The sequence below is a fragment of the Hemicordylus capensis genome, chromosome 1, assembly GCF_027244095.1.
Source record: "Hemicordylus capensis ecotype Gifberg chromosome 1, rHemCap1.1.pri, whole genome shotgun sequence".
NCBI lineage: Eukaryota > Metazoa > Chordata > Lepidosauria > Squamata > Cordylidae > Hemicordylus > Hemicordylus capensis.
In genome coordinates, this window is record NC_069657.1 from 260,550,547 (window position 1) to 260,567,994 (window position 17,448).

Sequence of the window (17,448 nt, forward strand, 5' to 3'; positions counted from 1 at the left end):
AAGACTGTAAAGCTGTTGTCATGGGAAAGACCTGATACAAATCTAAGTGCATCAAAGTACAAAAGCAGGAACTGCAAGTCCTTATAAAAACCAATTACTTTGAAACTTTAAATTAAAGCCCTACTTGGAGACAAATGTCATCAGGTTGCCTGTGCTAGAAGCACTTTTTTAAAGAGGCTATCTTCCTATGCTGGCTTAGAAATGTAATTATCCACATGCTTGCTTGGCCTGGGTGAGTAGCAGCATCTCCTCCCTCACAGGACAGGAAAGCAAGATGCTGAACTCCATGGTCCAGAGCTCTTTAATCTAATGGCAGGGTCCTGCCAGTAATAAAGAAGCTACTGTAATATGCTGCGGTGCCACTCCTGAGCAAAGAAAAGATGATACAAATGCTAGGAAGCACAGACATGGTGAGCAATAGGGATGTGCATGGAACCGGCTGGCCCAGTTCATTTAGAGTCCAGTTTGCCCAGCACCCCTTCGAACCCCACCCCACCCCCAGAACGGGCCGCGGCAGTGATGACCGAGGCCAGCAGGGGGAGGGGGAACCTTCGCGGACACACACACAAACACCCCCGCAGCTTAGAGGAAGCCCCCCGAAGGGGCTAAAGATTTTTTTTAAAAAAAATTTAAAAATTGCAAACCCCTCTGAATAGATGAGGGCGGGGTTCGGCTCGAGGCCGGACTGAATAAGGGGTGGTTTGGTCCGACCTCGAGCCTTCGAACTGAACTGGCTCAACACTGAACCTTTGAATGTCAAGCTAGATCCGCACATTCCTAGCGGGCAAGGCTGAAAGAGCAAGGGAGAGCCGAGGAGACAGGTAGGTTTTGTGAATATGCAAGTCTTGTGAGTGCCAACTTATATTTTTAAAAGCTGTGGAGCAGCAGGGAAATAACTTGCCTATATCAGGCAGCAGTGAAATAGGAAGATGCTGAAAGGCATCATCTCACAGATGACGAGATGGCAATGGTAAACCCCTCGTGTATTCTAACAAAGACAACCACAGGGCTCTGTGGTTGCCAAGAGTCGACACCGACTCGATGGTCAACACCAACCCAACTCGATGGCGCAACTTTACTTTACCTATTCACAGAGAAACAGAAAGGAAGGAGCCTTATGAAACTGCTTTGAGGTCCCAAGGCAGTGTTCCTCCGTGGGCTCCCAAGCAACCCCAAAGTGTGGCTCCCTGGCAAATTGTTTATTAGGCCTGTGCAAAGCTTTGGCCAAAGCTGAACACGCCACACTGCCCCCTCCCCACCGTACCATGCAGGAGCAACGGTTCCCACCAGTGCTGTGCTTTTCCTAGTGCTGGGGGAGGGGTTGAGTGAATTGGAGCCTTGTGGAGCCCCAGTGACATCAGGGAAAGGTGCTCAAGAAGCGGTGGGAAATATAGCCGTTCCCAGTACTTTCCCTAGTGGGGCTCAACGGGGCTCCATTTATCTTAAAGCTGCCACCACCCAGGTCAGGAAAAGCACAGCACTGCACAGGGTTCAGTGTGGTGGGAAATGGCTCTCACATTCTATCTATCTATCTATCTGCCAAAGTGGTTCTCACTTGAAAAATAGTGAAGATCACTTTCCCAGGGCAAGTGTATATGAATAAGTGTAACGAGACTCGTTACAAGCCCACAAAGTTCAAGAACACACCCTCACACAGAGCAAGTGCAGACCAGCAGAAGAGCGACCCAGAAGATCTTGATTTAGCCCAGGCACCAATAGGCTTGGACAAACAAATCTATAGAATGGGAATTAACACAAGCTTGTTGAGAATAAAGGTGAGTGGTTTTAAAATACCTAGCACATCTTTTAAAATTTTTATAGAAACGATTAACAGTAATAGTAACAGACACATTGGACCAGGCCCTCATCCTGTAAAATCTCTACCAACCCATAATTTTTGCATTGATGCCTGTGGGAACAGAAAGATAACCTGAGTCAGGCTTTGTTATGTCATCCAGCCCTGTTCTGGTTTCTATCATTAGCAAAGCCCCTCTGATTAGGGGTTTTATGGCACAGTGAGAGCTAGAGCATGTTGCACCGAACGCAAGAGCAATTCCACTGAAATCTGGCCAGAGCAGCACTCCACAGACTTTTTTATGCTTCTGTCTTGAACAGCTAAGAGCATGTTCTCACTCATGCAAGCAACCCAAGAATGGCCTTTGCAACTTCAGACTATGGGGGTGGGAACAACATGATGGAATACTCTCCCACATTTAAAAATGAAATGAGAGAAGGCAAAGCTAGGACAATACTCCCTGATATGCTAGCTTTCTATGTGCAGGGATTTTTATTTTTTATGGAGGAGCATAGCATTTTATGTATCCCCACTTGCAGTCTGAAGTAACACAATCCAGACATGGGTAGAAAATCTCAGGGAGGACTAAGCCCTCGATTTCATCTGGAGACGGGCAGCTGATGGCCTCAGAGCATCCTTGTCTCCCATTAGAGATTAAATTATAGAGCACTTACAGTTCACAAGTTCTTTTTCAGGAGGGAATGACTTATAATTGTGCAACAATTTACAACTTGAACCTGACTGATCATTCGAATGTTCTCAAGTTTGTGTTTACATAAACAGGAGGACCTCATTTCTCACGGATCCGGCATCTGCAGTTTCACGTATCTGTAGTCGGGTAACTGGGACCTGAACTAGGTATATGCGAGGAAAAACTGAGGGAAAGGGGGTTAAATCCATGTATCCATGGAAAGGAGGAAGCCAGAAATTTTTGGCTTCCATTTTGTGAATAGGAGTCCATTTGTAGCTCATTTTGTCAAAAAAACCAATTTTTTTTTGTCTAAAAATCGCCAAAAATAAAAATAAAAAATTTGCAGGGAAAAAAAACCAGATTTGGGTGTTTTTGTGGGGCATTGCTTGAGGCCCCCAGACCATTACAGGGTACTTTATTTCACGTTTCCCCGCCTCCAGGAACCCAACCCCTGCGATTACATTAACTTCAATGGTCTGGTATTCGCAGTTTCCTTATCTGTGGCAGTGTCGGAGAACACCACCCCTGCAATTACTGAAGTTTTCCTGTACCCACCTATCTGAGTTGATGGCACCCTGGCCAGAGGTCAGAAAATTCACCTTAAAAGGCAACAGCATTGGGTCCTCATGATCATCCTTCCATCTATTTTGTAAATGACTTCCTCCTTGCACCACATCCCTTCCCTTCCTTACAATGAGGCGGTTCCCACAATCAGCAGGAACCACCAGATGGGGTCGAGCGGGAAGAGCAGGCTTAGCAGACAATCCTGCATTCTGCCCTGGGCGGCCGGATGGGCTGCCCACACGACTGCCGGCTCCGTTACGGAGCCGCAGGGGGCTTGGGAGTTCGGGGGCTGCGCGGACCCAGGAAGAGCGCGCAGGGCATGCTGGAGGGACCCCCGAGCCAAGAGGCTGCTTTTCAGCCTCCCGGTCGGGGGTCTCCTCGTGAGTTGCCGTGGTGTGGAGCCAGGCCGCGGCAGCACACGATCCGTTCACCCCGATTAGCGGAGCACTCACTCCGCTAACCTGGGCTAAGGGGAGGGGTACTTAAGGCAGTTTGCTGCCGGGAGCCACTTGGCTCCCGTGGCAGCACATGTCCGCCAAAAAGCGGACTAGACTCCCTTAGCCCACCCCCCCCTTTTGATGGTCGTGAGAACCACCTCATTGCCTTGTGTCAAAATGCATAGCCGAGTGGTTAGAGTGTTGGACTAGGACAGGGAAGACCCAAATTGGAATCTCCATTCAACCATGAAACTCACTGGGTGACTCTGGGCCAGTCATGTATCTCTCAGCCTAACCTACCTCACAGGGTTGTTGTGAGGATAAACATAGCCATGTTTGAGCTCCTCAGAGGAAAAGCGGGATAGAAATGTAAAAATAAATAAAAATAAATAAAATTTAAAAGCCTGCAGAGAGGACCAGGTTGACTCCTATCTCCATAAAGTGCTTAGCAGGCTTTATCACTTGACAAACAATGAGTGAGGGAGAATGCGATGCTTCAGTGATAGCTGATGATATGCCTACTGCCTTGGAGACAACAACCTCAAGTCCTTCCATACCCCTCTCCTTTCAGTCAGAAAGAATGGGCATTTCTTTATAAGCCATTTCTTTGAGTTGTCCTTATAATACAACAGCAACATCTAGTGTCCACCAGCATTATTACCATAGAAAGAGAGGGCTTCATTGGAGCTTTGCTGTCCGGGCTTCGATTATTCTCCTCGGCTGCCAGCTTTCAAGATTTCCTCGATTTCTTGGTGAAGGTGGTTGTTTTCTGGAGAGTACTTTGCTTTTGGCTCCACTCCTTAGGTAATCCTGTTCTGGTTCCTTTAATACAACCACTTAGCACAGAGCATTCAAAGTGCTTCACGTGCACCATGATGCCCATATTGCGCTGGGGTGGGGGTAGGAAAGTGAAACGAGAAGGAGGGCAGCTTGCCTAAGGCCCCATGGTGGGTTGATGGCTGAGGTGACATTTGAACCAGGGATTGCTTGATTTGTAGCTTATGTCTTATGACTAGGAGACTGAGCTACCAACCAGGAAGCCCCTGCTTCAAATGTCCCTTCTGCCATTAACCTACCAGGGGCCCTTAGGCAAGCTGCCAGCCTCATCTCCCTCTCACCCCAGTGCATACCAGCAACCTGCCTTACAGGGTGTTTTAAGGATTGTGACAAGCCAGTGTATGTGAGGCTTCTCCAAAAATAATAAATCCTCCTACTCATCAGACTGCAAGCCTAGCACAGACAGAATCTTATAGTCCTCTATTAAGGTGGCCAAAGAGAAAGCATTGCTCCTCTAGTGCCAGACACAATGACCTAACTCCTGTGATTCGTTGGAATGTCTACTGTGCAGCCATCTCAGAGGAATGTTTCAAACGACAAATGTTTCCTTGCTGCTGCCTACTGCTCCTTGCCTTCTTTAGCACTGCATCTCTTGCTGCCATACTGGGAAACTATTTGAAAGATGGACCATACGCTTCTGCTATGCTTCTTCAGTAGCTAAAGCTGGGAGGGGAGGGGAGAGGAAGGGGTTCAAGTCCACAACTTGGACCAGCCGCTTTATTATTGTTATAACCCTTAGAGCAATGTAAGGCAAGTTATATTATCATCCCTATATTGCAGATGCAGGGCCAAGGTTAAAAGAGAGTGGTTCACCGACAGTCACCAAAATGAGTTTATGAAGGGGTGAGATTTGAACCAGGGACTTCCTGATTTATAGTTCAGCCCGGCGTCAGCTTTTTATAAACTTGGCAATGTTCCCACTTTCTTCTTCCTCCGGGAAGTGCACACAATTTTATATTGTGGCATTTTGCTCAGATCTCCAGCTCCTAATGCATCCTCTTGATTGCTCTCCCTGCTCTTGCTGAGAGAGGTGACCTAGGCTTAGGGTCTTGTCTGCTGTTTTGTACCAATTCATCTGCTAGTCTGAGCTCCCAAAAGCCTTGTAAGTCAGCAGTTGGATGCAACTTCAAAAAAGGTCTAATGTGGTTTTAGGCTCTATTCACAGAACCTTAGTTTCCAAGTAATCGTTCCACTTATTCCACATTTGTCACATCAGATATCATCTGGAGTACCAGCACCACACTTTAAGAAGGATGTAACCAGATTGGAATGGGTTCAGCCAAGGAGGGCAACAAAAATGTTTTAGAGGCCTGATAAACAAATCTAAAGCAACTGGGAACATTTCACCGGGAGAAAAGGTGGGACCGGGGTCGGGGGGGACAGGGACACAACACACGGTATTCCTGACATACTTGAAGGGCTGTCACACAGGAGAAGCAGCTGACTTGTTCTCTGCCACTCCAGAGGGCAGGAGTGAATCTAATGGGCTTGAGTTACATTAATTTATTATTATTATTTTTTTATTATGATTTCTTGTTTACACAGTCAGACAGGTGTTATTGACTGGTTTGTTTTATCCAGACATCGAGTCCTTCCCAAGGACCTGGGATGCCAGAATTTTATTGTCAATTGTTATAGATATCGTCACAAAATATAGGCTGTTCCCAGTAAAGCTGCTTTTTGTAATTGGCTGATGGTGATTTCTGTGGCCCCTATGGTGTTGAGGTGCTCTCCAAGGTCTTTTGGAACTGCACCCAGGGTGCCAATGACCACTGGGATTATTTTGGTCTTCTTCTGCCACAGCCTTTCAATTTCAATTTGTAGATCTTTGTCTTTGGTGATTTTTTCTATTTCTTTTTCTTCTATTCTGCTATCCCCTGGTATTGCTATGTCGATTATTATTATTATTATTATTACTACTACATTTTATATCCCGCTCTTCCTCTTCCTACATGAAGAGAAGGCTTTGCTCAGTGTTAGGAGGAACTTCTTACAATGAAACCGGTTACCTAGGACCACAATGAGCTCTTCCTTGCTGGAGGTTTTCAAGCACAGCTGGACAGTCCTCTGTTGGGGGTGCTCTAGTCCTGGAATTCCTGCACTGAGCAGGTTGTTGGGCTAGATGGCGTACATAATCAATTCTATGAGTCTAGCCACTCTTTCTGTTAGCACGTGCCTCCCCCCACCCCGAGAATTCAGAGTGGGGTGAGAAATGCCTTCACCTCTGGGCATATACAGAGTAGGGATGTGCATGAAAATCTTCGGCGCCAACGGGGATAGCACTTTAAGGGCGGGGGAGGGTGTACTCACCCCTCCCGCCGCATTTCCCCCGCCGGCACGCTGTTGATTTTAAGCCCCTCGGGGCGGCAGCATTCCTCCCTGCCGCCCCGTTTCCCCCGTCAGCCAGAAGTCGCCGGAAGTCACAAGCACGCATGCGCCCATTGTGCGTGCGAGCACCCTTCTGCCGTGTGCGTGCGCACGCACGACGGGCACATACGCGCTCACGACTTCCGCCTTCATAATGGCCTCCAAAACGTTTTGGGCACAAGCCTAATACTGAGCATCATTCTTTTAAAATATGGGGGGGGGTCAGGGGCTGGGCTTCATACCTGGGTGCCACACCCATGCAGAATCACATCCCATTATAAAATCCTACACATCCATCCAGGCTGCTGGCACTGATTGTTAAAGGGAAGAAGGATGCCGCAGACCCATGTTCATTCGGCATCATTTATGTCTCTGAGATAAGAGTCTGCTTTACATTACACAGACACAAGTGGAGCATAAGTATTTGCTACTGTAAACATAGAGTAAATGTTTTTTGGGAGATGTGTACCTGAGAGCAGTAGGCACTTGCCAGGAAGTTGGTGGCGTGTAGCTTTCACTTTTTGACACACTAGGGTACCTTGGCTATCACGTAATGTACCTACATGTCCTTGAGTTTTTCTGCACAGGGCTTATCGTGCTTTTACACGCTGAGTCTTGGGGTGCGTTCATATGAGGGCAGGATTCAGTACTGAGAGAGCAAGGTGCTGTTCATATAGCAAGCAGAATTATTCTGGTTTTATCTTTATGAATAGAACTTAACTCAGAATATCTGCATCCAAAAATAGTCGCACTTTCTAAAACGCTTTCCTGGGATACTCCGTCATGTGGTAGAATATGATTCTGATATGTGGAAAGACCCCACAGATAAAGTGAATCAAGAGGCAATGGAGGTGTGATTTACAGAGTGTCTGCTGACAAGATAGCACTCTGAGCAGACTTGTTTCCTGTGCCCTGGAATCAACTTCCATTCATTCATTCCTTTTTCTTCTTTTCATGAATGTAAAAAATTCTTCCTTCCTGAAAACCTTGACTCATTTTTTCAAATTATTATTTTTATGGGTCTTGCACAAGGCTGCCACATACCTCTACAAGGTATTTGAACATAGAGATCAATGGAAAATTGGGGGGGGGAATTGTAAGTTGGGAAAGGCAAATCACGGAGCTCTGAAATCAGGCACAGTTCTAGCACAGTATTTATTTATTTCATTTCTGTACCACCCTTCCAAAAGTGGCTCAAGGCGGCTTACATTAAAATAAAACTAAAATCAATTAACTGTTTAAATTAAAAACTGTAAAAACAACATAAAACCATAATTAAAACATTTAAAACAGTTTAAAAACCCTGGAAGGCCAGGCCAAACAGACAGGTTTTAAGGGCTGTCATGAAGGCCAACAATGAACTATGGATTTCTGCCAGGAGTGCATTCTACAGCCGAGGAGCAGCTACAGAGAAGGCCCGCCTCTGAGTTGCTACCAGATGTGCTGGTGGTAACTGGAGATGGACCTCCTCAGATGACCTTAATGTGCTGTGGAGATCGTGTAGAAGAAGGCGCGCTCTAAGATAACTCGGATCCAAGCTGTTCAGGGTTTTAAAGGTAATAACCAGTACTTTGTATTTTTCCCAGAAACATATTGGCAGCCAGTGCAACTGTTTCAAAACAGGCATAATGTGGTCTCTCCAAGTTGCCCAAGAGACCAATCTGGCTGCTGCATTTTGAACTAACTAAAGTTTCCAAACTACGTACAAAGGCAGCCCCGGGTAGAACGCATTGCAATAGTCAAGCCTGGAGGTTACCAGCTGGTGCACCACTGTTTTGAGGTTGTCCTCTTCAAGGAATGGACGCAGCAGTCCAAAAAGCACTCCTGGCCATTTCCTCCACCTGAGATACCAGGGTGAGGCCTGGGTCCAGGACTCCCAAGCTGCATACCTACTTCTTCTGGGGGAGTGCAACCACATCCAGCACAGCAAGCTCTAACTCATCCCTCAAATTCTGAGCCCCTACAATGAGCATCTTGCTTGGATTCAGTTTCAATTTGTTATTCCTCATCCAGCCCATTAATGCCTGTAGGCAGGCATTTAGGGAATGAATGTCATTTCCTGATGATAAAGTTGATAAGGAGTAGTAGATTTGGGTGTCATCAGCATACTGATAACACCCAGCACCAAATCTTCCGATGACCTCACCAGCGGTTTCATGTAGATATTAAAAAGTATTGGTGACAGAATGGAGCCCTGAGGGACTCCATATAACAGTTCCTGTTTTGAGGAGCAACTGTCACCAAGCTATACCATCTGGAATTTACCTGAGAGATAAGAGCAGAACCACTGCAAAGTAGTGCCTCCTATCCCCAACTCCCCCAGGCGATCAAGAAGGATACCATGGTCAATGGTATCGAACGCCGCCAAGAGATCCAAAAGAACCAGCATAGTCACACTCCCTCTGTCAATTCCCAAGTAAAGGTCATCAATCAGGCCGACCAAGGCTATCTCAATCCCATAGCCAGCTCTAAAGCCAGTTTGAAATGGGTCTAGATAATCAGTTTCCTCCAAAACCGCCTGGAGCTGTTTGAGCACCACCCTCTCAATCAACTTGCCCAACCAAGGGAGACTGGAGACTGGCCTATAACTATCCATCACTAAGGGGATAGCAGGATTTTGTCTATTAAATTTGAAGCCAATGGGTCAATCGATTGATATTTAATGAATTTATAAGCAAGGAAAGTGCTTCACCTTTTTTTTAAATTTCCCCGTTGATCTTGCACAAGCCTGCCACCTGGTGGCATGTGCACCACAAAAGTTCACGTGTCCACCATCTCGAATCAGGGTGGATGGCATCATTACAAATTATGACCTTCGGGTGTCCATAAGTGTCCCTACACCTATAGCAAATTTGGTTCAAGTCGGTTAGGTAGTTCACAAGTTAGCCCAATTGCGCCTCAAATGTTCACATGTCTGCCATCTTGAATTGGGGTGGGTGACATCATCAAACTATGCCGTTGAGGTGTCCCTGTGTGTCACTCTCTACAATTGTACCATATTTGGTTCAAACTGGTTATATAGTCCACAAATTAGCTCCATATGCACCTCAAATGTTTACACATCCGCCATCTGAAATCAGGGTGGATGACAACATCACAAACTATGCCATTAAGCCATCCTTATGTGTCCCTACAGCTGTAGCAAATTTCGTTCAAATCAATTAGGTGGTTCACAAATTAGCCCGCTTGCGTCTCAAACATTTATACATCCACCATACTGAATTGGGGTGAATGACATCATCTCAAACTATGCCACTGAAGTGTCTCTATAAGTCCCTACAACTATACCAGATTTATATTGGTCCAGACATTGCGAAGTTGATAGGGACACACACACACACAGCCAGGTGATCTCATAAGCCTACCGGAAAGTAGGCTAAAAAGCCACCCCAAAAAAGGGAAATACCCCCCATCTAAAAAAATTATTTAAAATAAACTGACTGACCCATTGGCTTCAAATTTAGTACACTGTGCCTGCTTTCAGAGCTCCATGGCTAGCCCTTCTCAACTTTCAATTTTTTATAATTTTCCATTAATCTCTATGTGGCGGGGAGGGGACTTGTAGCATGCTAGAGAGACATGTGGCAGCCTAAATTATTGTTTTTAAATGAACCAAACTTTTATGATTTTAAAAAAAAAAAATAGCAAAGGTTTAAAATAATCTAGGGTCTCCACCACACATGTTCACATACCTGCTCCTTCTCTACCTACACATTTGAATAGGAAAGATGAGGTGGGGCACCCACGTCCTCTGCAACCCCAATGGCCAAAAATGAACCAGAAGGATGGCAGGGAGAGCATGCAGTATGAACTATCCCTTAGGCATGTGCCCGAAACGTTTCGGCACTGGGGCGGTATTCGGTGTTTTGGCACCGGCGGGGGTAGTACTTTAAGGGCAGGGGAGGGTGTACTCACCCCCCCCCCCGCGTTTCCCCCATTGGCGCTCTGTAAATTTCAAGCCCCTCAGGGTGGCAGCGTTCCTCCCTGCCGCCCCGTTCCCGTCAGCCGGAAGTGGCCGGGAGTTGCACACAGCAGACGGGCGCACGGGCGCTCGCAACCTCCGGCCAATTCCGGCCGACGGGGGGAACGGGACGGCAGGGAGGAAGGTTGTCACCCCGAGGGGCTTGAAATTTACAGAGCGCCGGTGGGGGAAATGCGGCGGGGGGGTGAGTACACCCTCCCCCGCCCTTAAAGTACTACCCCCGCTGGTGCCGAAGACCATTCGTGCACATCCCTACTATCCCTGCTAGGAAGAAACTAAGGAACCGTAGCCAAACTTCATAAGATATAGGAATATAAACAGCCCTTGCTTACTCCAAATTATGCCTGGAAATATTTTGTTTCTGTTTATTTCTTCTTTGACTATTCTCATCCTAAGTTGTCCTGAATCTCAGGGACATAGCTACGGGAGAGAGGGGCCCAGGCTCACCCTTCTCCCCCACAGCCCCTCAGAGTAAGAGAGATAATGAATATAATAGGGATGGATGGAGGGGGGGGTGGTCTTTGAACCCATCCATTCAATTATAGCTACACCCCTGGTCCTGATGTTTGTTGACCACTTCCTCCCATATTAAATCTGGCATTCTGGTAAGGCTCCTGGTTTTCTGTGTCGGGACTGCAGTTCTATCTGCAGTAGGAATTTGCAGACAGGAACAGAAACCATAGAGCAAAAAAATAACAGGGAACCTAAAAGTGAAACTGGCAAAAGGATAGAGCAGGAAAGTGGCTCCATTTTCTTTTCCTCCTCTGGAGGGCAGGAGCATTTTGCCTTGCTCTGAGCACGTGTAGTAGGCGAGAGTGGAGTTAAGAGTCCCAAGAAAGAGAGGCTGCCTGCAAGAAAAGCTCCGGTGCACGCTCATTCCCCCCACATTATAAAAGACTCGGAGGTGGAAGGGGGAGATGGCACAGCAGAAACTGCGGCAGACTCACCGCCACTGGGGATTTCTGGTTCTGTTTGGGAATGTTGGTGGATCTGCAGATACCACGCAACGACCGGAAAAAAAAGAAAGGTGTAAGTCGAGGGTTTCCCAAATGGGCGGCAGCCAGGTACAAAGATCGGCCCTCCCCTCACTGAAACACACCTTGCAAAGCAATTAGACACATATGTAGCGGTCCGCTATCAGGAATAAAAATAGAGTAATGGCAGTCCTCATCCTGGAGAGAATCTATCTATGTGGTCCCTAACAGTCGACACCGACTTGACGGCACTCAATCAATCAATCAAAGTCCAGGTTCGGAATGTTTAAGAAAAGAATTCCAAGGCTAGGGGGAAACACCAGCAAACTGGGCAAGGTGGCCGGAGGTGGACTGCTTCGCAACTCACCGGATCAAACCATCCTCAGACTCCGACCCATTACCTCTTCAGGAAGCCCCAAAAGGAGAGGAAACGATGAATGATTTACGCACACAAAGCCGCCGCCGGTTTCCGGTTGTATTTGGAAACGCCTAGAGCGGCGAGAGGATAAATTCTCTTTATGCAAGTCAGCTTTTGGGTTGGCGGGTGCTGGAGTCTAGGGAGGCGATGACGTTACAGTTGCTTAATCTGATTTAGCTGGGTTACATTAGGTGCTGTTGGGAGTCGCTCCCCTTCCAGTCCAGCGCTACCTTCCGATATATGGAGGTAGCCGAGATCATCATCCTGCAGTGTAGTTCCTCGTTAATATCTCCATGCTGCGGTTCAGGGAGAGGGGCAGGGCTGAGGCACAGTGGCTTACGCCAACCCTGCCATGTAGTCCAGGGTAAATCACTCTGCCTCAGTCCTTTCTCCCCGCCCGACCTGCAGCGTGATGACATTAACAAGGGGCTACACTGCAGAGTGGTCCTAAGTCACTCTCTCACACCACCATTCCCCATTCGCCCCCGAGTTGCCGTCTGGACATCATCTATGATCTCTCTCCGCCGCAACCTCCGTCCTCTCCTAATCTGCCATCCGGGGACAGCGTATTCTTCTCGCACAAGAAGCATTTGCAGATCGATTCTTTAGAAACACACACACAGCCGTCATTTGCAGGTCAACTCTTCATACGTTTCCCCTGCCAGAAGGCTTGACTTTGAAAACATGAACTTCTGTCTTTGTCTCTACTTGGGCGGGGGCTGCAGAGACATCGCCGCAACGACAGTCCGTGTTTTTGTACATGGTTTCCTATGAGCAGCTGCCCAGGAAATCTGCAAGCAAAATAACTCCCCCCCGCGATACCGGCTCCCCTCCGCCCACATCAAAATGGCGTGTAATATATAAGCCTCCTACCACAGACGCTAAGAAAGCACGGTGTGATGCTCTTCTGCCCCATTCAAAAATGTCGACCCCTCTTTTATTTATTTTAAACACACATCCGGGTGCTTTGAATAGGGTTGCTATTCTACCTCACGTGATGAGCGACAGCCAATAGCTCTCTATATTTCCACCAGTCGAGCAATTGCTTGCCCGTTTAATTTGGGGACGGGAGACGCAAATTATAATCAGTAATCCAAAAGGAGAGACTAAAAGGTTGATCTCTGCATGTTTACCTAAATGTGAATCCCACTGTATTGAGTGTGGCTTACTCCCAGCTAACTGTGCACTGGATTGTACACTGTGATTGAAAAGACACTTACAGTTAATTAGATTGACTCCTGAGGAGGTATAATTAAGCAGAAATGAAAAACATAGAGATGTAGGATGGTTTAACCCTTGAGGCAAATTCCCATTCCGCCATAAAGATGACAGGGTGCCATTACTAGACCAGTCTGAAATTCAGCCTGAAATACTTGACAGAATAAAATGGTGAAAGTCAATTGGGAGCCCATATACATCACTCTGCTTGGAAGAAGAATAGGATAAAGACATGTAAATTCTAATAATAACTGGGAGACCGTGTACATCACTGTGTTTTGGAAGAAGAATAGGATAAGTATGTAATAATAAAAATTTATTTATTTATTTATTAAAATGATGATTATGATAAAAATGATGCTTTACTGTGAGGCTTACTCTCAGATATGTACACGCTGATTACAGCTTTGCTTCAGAGTAAACATGGTCAAGAACAAATTTTAAAAGGTGAGGAGGAAAACACTCAGGCATTAGTGTGTCTCTTTATGCATTCTTAGTCGACAGTTAATCTGAAGCAAGTGCAACTGGGACTTATACCCAAGTAAACATACACTGAATCACAGCATTTCTACTGTGAGTGGTCATGCAAGAGTATGGTCTAAAAGCCAGAATGGAATGTGACAGACTGGAATGAGCCCTTTTCAGATAAAACAGGGACAATAAAACAAAACAGTGGAATGTGTTAGAACAGGGATTCTCAACTTTTGAGACCCTAGATGTCATTGGACTTCAACTCCCATAATCCCCAACCAAAGGCCACTGGATCTGGGGATTATGGGAGTTGAAGTCGGATAACATCTGGGGACCCAGCATTGAGAATCCCTGTGAGAAGCACATGGAAACAATGTTTTAGACCTGCAATGCTTCCAGCATTATGCTTTTATTTGCCCCATCCCAGCCAGAACCCATCCAGAATGGAATGGGCTGGGATTATAAATAATTATTGGTCGCTCCATAATCACGAGGATCCAGATGCTACTGGAGGAAGAAACAAGGTTGTATGATAACTGCTGTGCCCCAATCTGGACTCTATCCCTGTCTCTTCTGTCTTAAATCCAAGAGCCTATTTCTCTGAACCTCCTTTCTCTGGCTTGCCTAGAAGCTACTTTAATTCGAACACCAACCTAAATTTCCTCTTAGCAATTATATGGTTAATCTTGTAATGTATTTTTAGCAATAGCATTGCTTTTAGTGACTCTCTTATTCCGTTATACCCCTTACCCTCAAATGAAACCTTCTCTGTTTTTGAACATCTCTTTCTCAGTCAGTCATTTTCCTGTAACCAACACTGCATTAAATGTATCTGATGAGGAACTGCTCCACTCTGAGTTAATTTCCCCACACAAAGCTCGAATGCAATTTTTGGTGTGTTTACCAATCTCCCTGGGGCAGTTCCATTAACACTTGAGACTAAATGTCCCCCATCCCTGCGCGAGAGCCTACTGACACTATCTGTCTTTCTCCTGGCCTTTCCCCTCCAACTCTAACTCTCTGCCAACTCACTTTCATTAATTTTAATAATTAATGTCATAATTAATGCACTGAAAATTGACCTTGGCCCCCACACACCAACAGTCATGATTGGGTCTAGCCCACAGGGGTGTTTGAGCTGTGCACCCCTGATCTAACCCAATGGAATGTGTGAATCAGGGGCTATAATTGAGTGGATGGGTTCAAAGAACCCAGGCCCCCAACCTCCAGAGGGCCCCCCAGGCTCAACCCCTTCCTATTTTCTTCATTATCTCTATCACTCTGAGGGGCCGCCAGGGAGAGGGATGAGCACAGGCCCCCTCTCTCCTAGCTATGCCCCTGGTATGAATTTGGTTGGTTTGGTTAACACAGAAGCTGGCACTCTGGGTCATTTTTCCAGCATAAGACTTATTGCTCAGAACGGTACTAAAACCTGAATTTTGTAGGAGGCTTGTGGTTTGCTGCATTACTCCCATCTAGCCCAATAGGATTTGTAAATTTGGCTGATCTGCATAGCTTGAAAACTGGCATTTCAGTCCATTTTTTCAGAATACCGTTTATTGCCCAGGACAGGTACCAGAGAGTATGGATTTTGTAGAAGTTTTGTGGCTTGCTATATCACTCATCTAATCTCATCCAATTAGACTTTTGAATTTGATTTAGCCACACAACTCAGAATTTGATGTTATGAGCCATTATTATTATTATTATTATTATTATTATTATTATTATTATTTAATACTGTCTATTCCTTGGAAGGGTTATCAGGAGATTTTGTGGCAGCTTTGTGTTTTACTACGTTGTTCCCACATAATCCTTTCTGATGCCTATCAGTATAAGGTTTCCTGAGTGGCTCTGGTGGCAAGCAACATTTACTTGAGGAGCAGAAGAACCTGCATGGTGGATCACTTACCTTTGAAGACCTTGGCAGGGGGAAGGAATTACAGCTACCTGGGAAAAGATTCTTTTAATAAAAGGCAAATGTAGAAGAGGTGACTGCAGGGAAGCAGCTGACATATGTTGGAATGTTATTCACAATAGCTCTCAACAGCCCAAAAAAGCACGGTTGGTTTTAGAGGTGTGCATGGAAACACGGAGCTGCGGGTTCCTTTAAGGGCGGGGGGAGGGTTTACTTACCCCTCCCGCCACTTTCCCCCCTCCGGCGCACGTATTTTAGTCAGTAATTGGGACAGCAGGATACCTCCCTGCTGCCCCTTCCCCGACTCGGCCGCAAAAGGCTTCAGGAAGCCTTTTGCGCATGCACATGTTGCGCACGCACTTCATGTCTCTGCGACGTGGGAGTGCGTGTGTGGCCGCGCGCATGTGCACGTTGCGGAGATGTGAAGCACGCGCACGTCGCAGAGACATGAAGCACGTGCACAATGTGCACACACACAAAAGGTTTCCTGAAGCCTTTTGCAGCCAAGCGGGGGAAGGGGCGGCAGGGAGGTATCCTACCGCCCCAATTACTGACTAAAATACGTGCGCTGGAGGGGGGAAGCGGCAGGAGGGGTAAGTAAACCCTCCCCCTGCCCTTAAAGGAACCCCCACCCCAATCCGCCCGAACCCCGAACCGCCCATGTCCGGACCGGTCCGAAGGCCTGTAGAATGGTCTCCGGACCGGTCCGTGCACATCACTAGTTGGTATGCATAGCACTTAGCTAACTATGATCACTATCTTATCACTGAAGCTTGCAGCTGTTGGCAGATAACCCCCACACCTTGAGGATATTTTATGATGGCACTGATTAAAGGAATGTCTCAATGGGGAAGGGAAACCAAGGCCACAAGCCAGACGTCTTAAGAGTGTAAATAGGAAATATAACACTTGTAAGCAAATCGGAACCTTCAGGGTTAAAGTAACACTTTAGCTTGTATGCGATGTGCAGGTGCAAAAGTTGTTTACTCAAGGGTATTAAAAGGGGGGTGCCCTGCCAGACTGGGCAGGCGGCCACACCCAAAGCTTTTGCTAGCACTGAAATAAAGCTGTGTTTGGAACTTGATACTGGTGTCCAGTGAAATACCTAACTAAGAGACAAATAGGATACAGGGAGTAATCTTCCCTTCCAACACACAGGAACAGGAATTATGGTTCTGGGAGGCCAGGACAGGGCTTCCTGGACTGCTCAGGTGGCCAGCCACTCTAATCCATCTGCCTGGGCAGCCAAAGATTGCAGGTTTTTACCAAATTTTGGTGGCAGGTGGGGGAACCCAGCCAGGAAAGACTTTAATGGGTGGCAAAAGCAAATGCAAAAGAGGTGCCTGCAGGGAAATAGCCAGGACAGGGACAGGGAATGGCTCTGGATTGCCAGCTTAGGTGGATGGCTTCCCTAAATCATCTGTCTGGGGAGCTAAAAGCTGCAGGTTCTAGCCCCTGCATAGGTTCTAGCCCCTGCATAGATGGGCCTGAACCTTTTTTTAAAAAATGTGAACGTTCCTGTTATGAATTTTGCCTGTGGCACAGTTGATAAGAATGGCGAGAGAGGGCCCTCTCTGAGTGATACCTTGCCTATGGAATGCCCAGTCCCAGAAGGTCTGTTTGGCCTGCTTAATGTCATTCCATGTCAGAACTGAAGATATTTTTATTCAGCAAGTTTTTGCCCTGCTGGGCAATCTTCCCTTCCAATTAATTGAAAGTTAAATATTGTTTAACTCTGATATGTTTATTTGTTGTTTTTATTTTTGTTGTGAGCCA

General features: G+C 46.5%; 1 protein-coding gene across 2 annotated transcripts in view; it reads right to left on the reverse strand.

The window, feature by feature from the left end:
- The window catches only part of SLX4IP (SLX4 interacting protein), a 123,135-nt gene extending 110,142 nt beyond the window's left edge, over positions 1–12,993 (reverse strand). The window contains exon 1 of one of the 2 annotated variants that reach the window (XM_053285796.1): positions 12,939–12,993. The gene's annotated coding sequence lies outside the window, so the exon portion shown is untranslated. Of the gene's footprint in view, positions 1–12,014; positions 12,910–12,938 lie in introns of those variants that run through there. The other variant, XM_053285795.1, reaches the window with a different exon arrangement.
- Between the last annotated feature and the right edge of the window lie 4,455 nt (positions 12,994–17,448).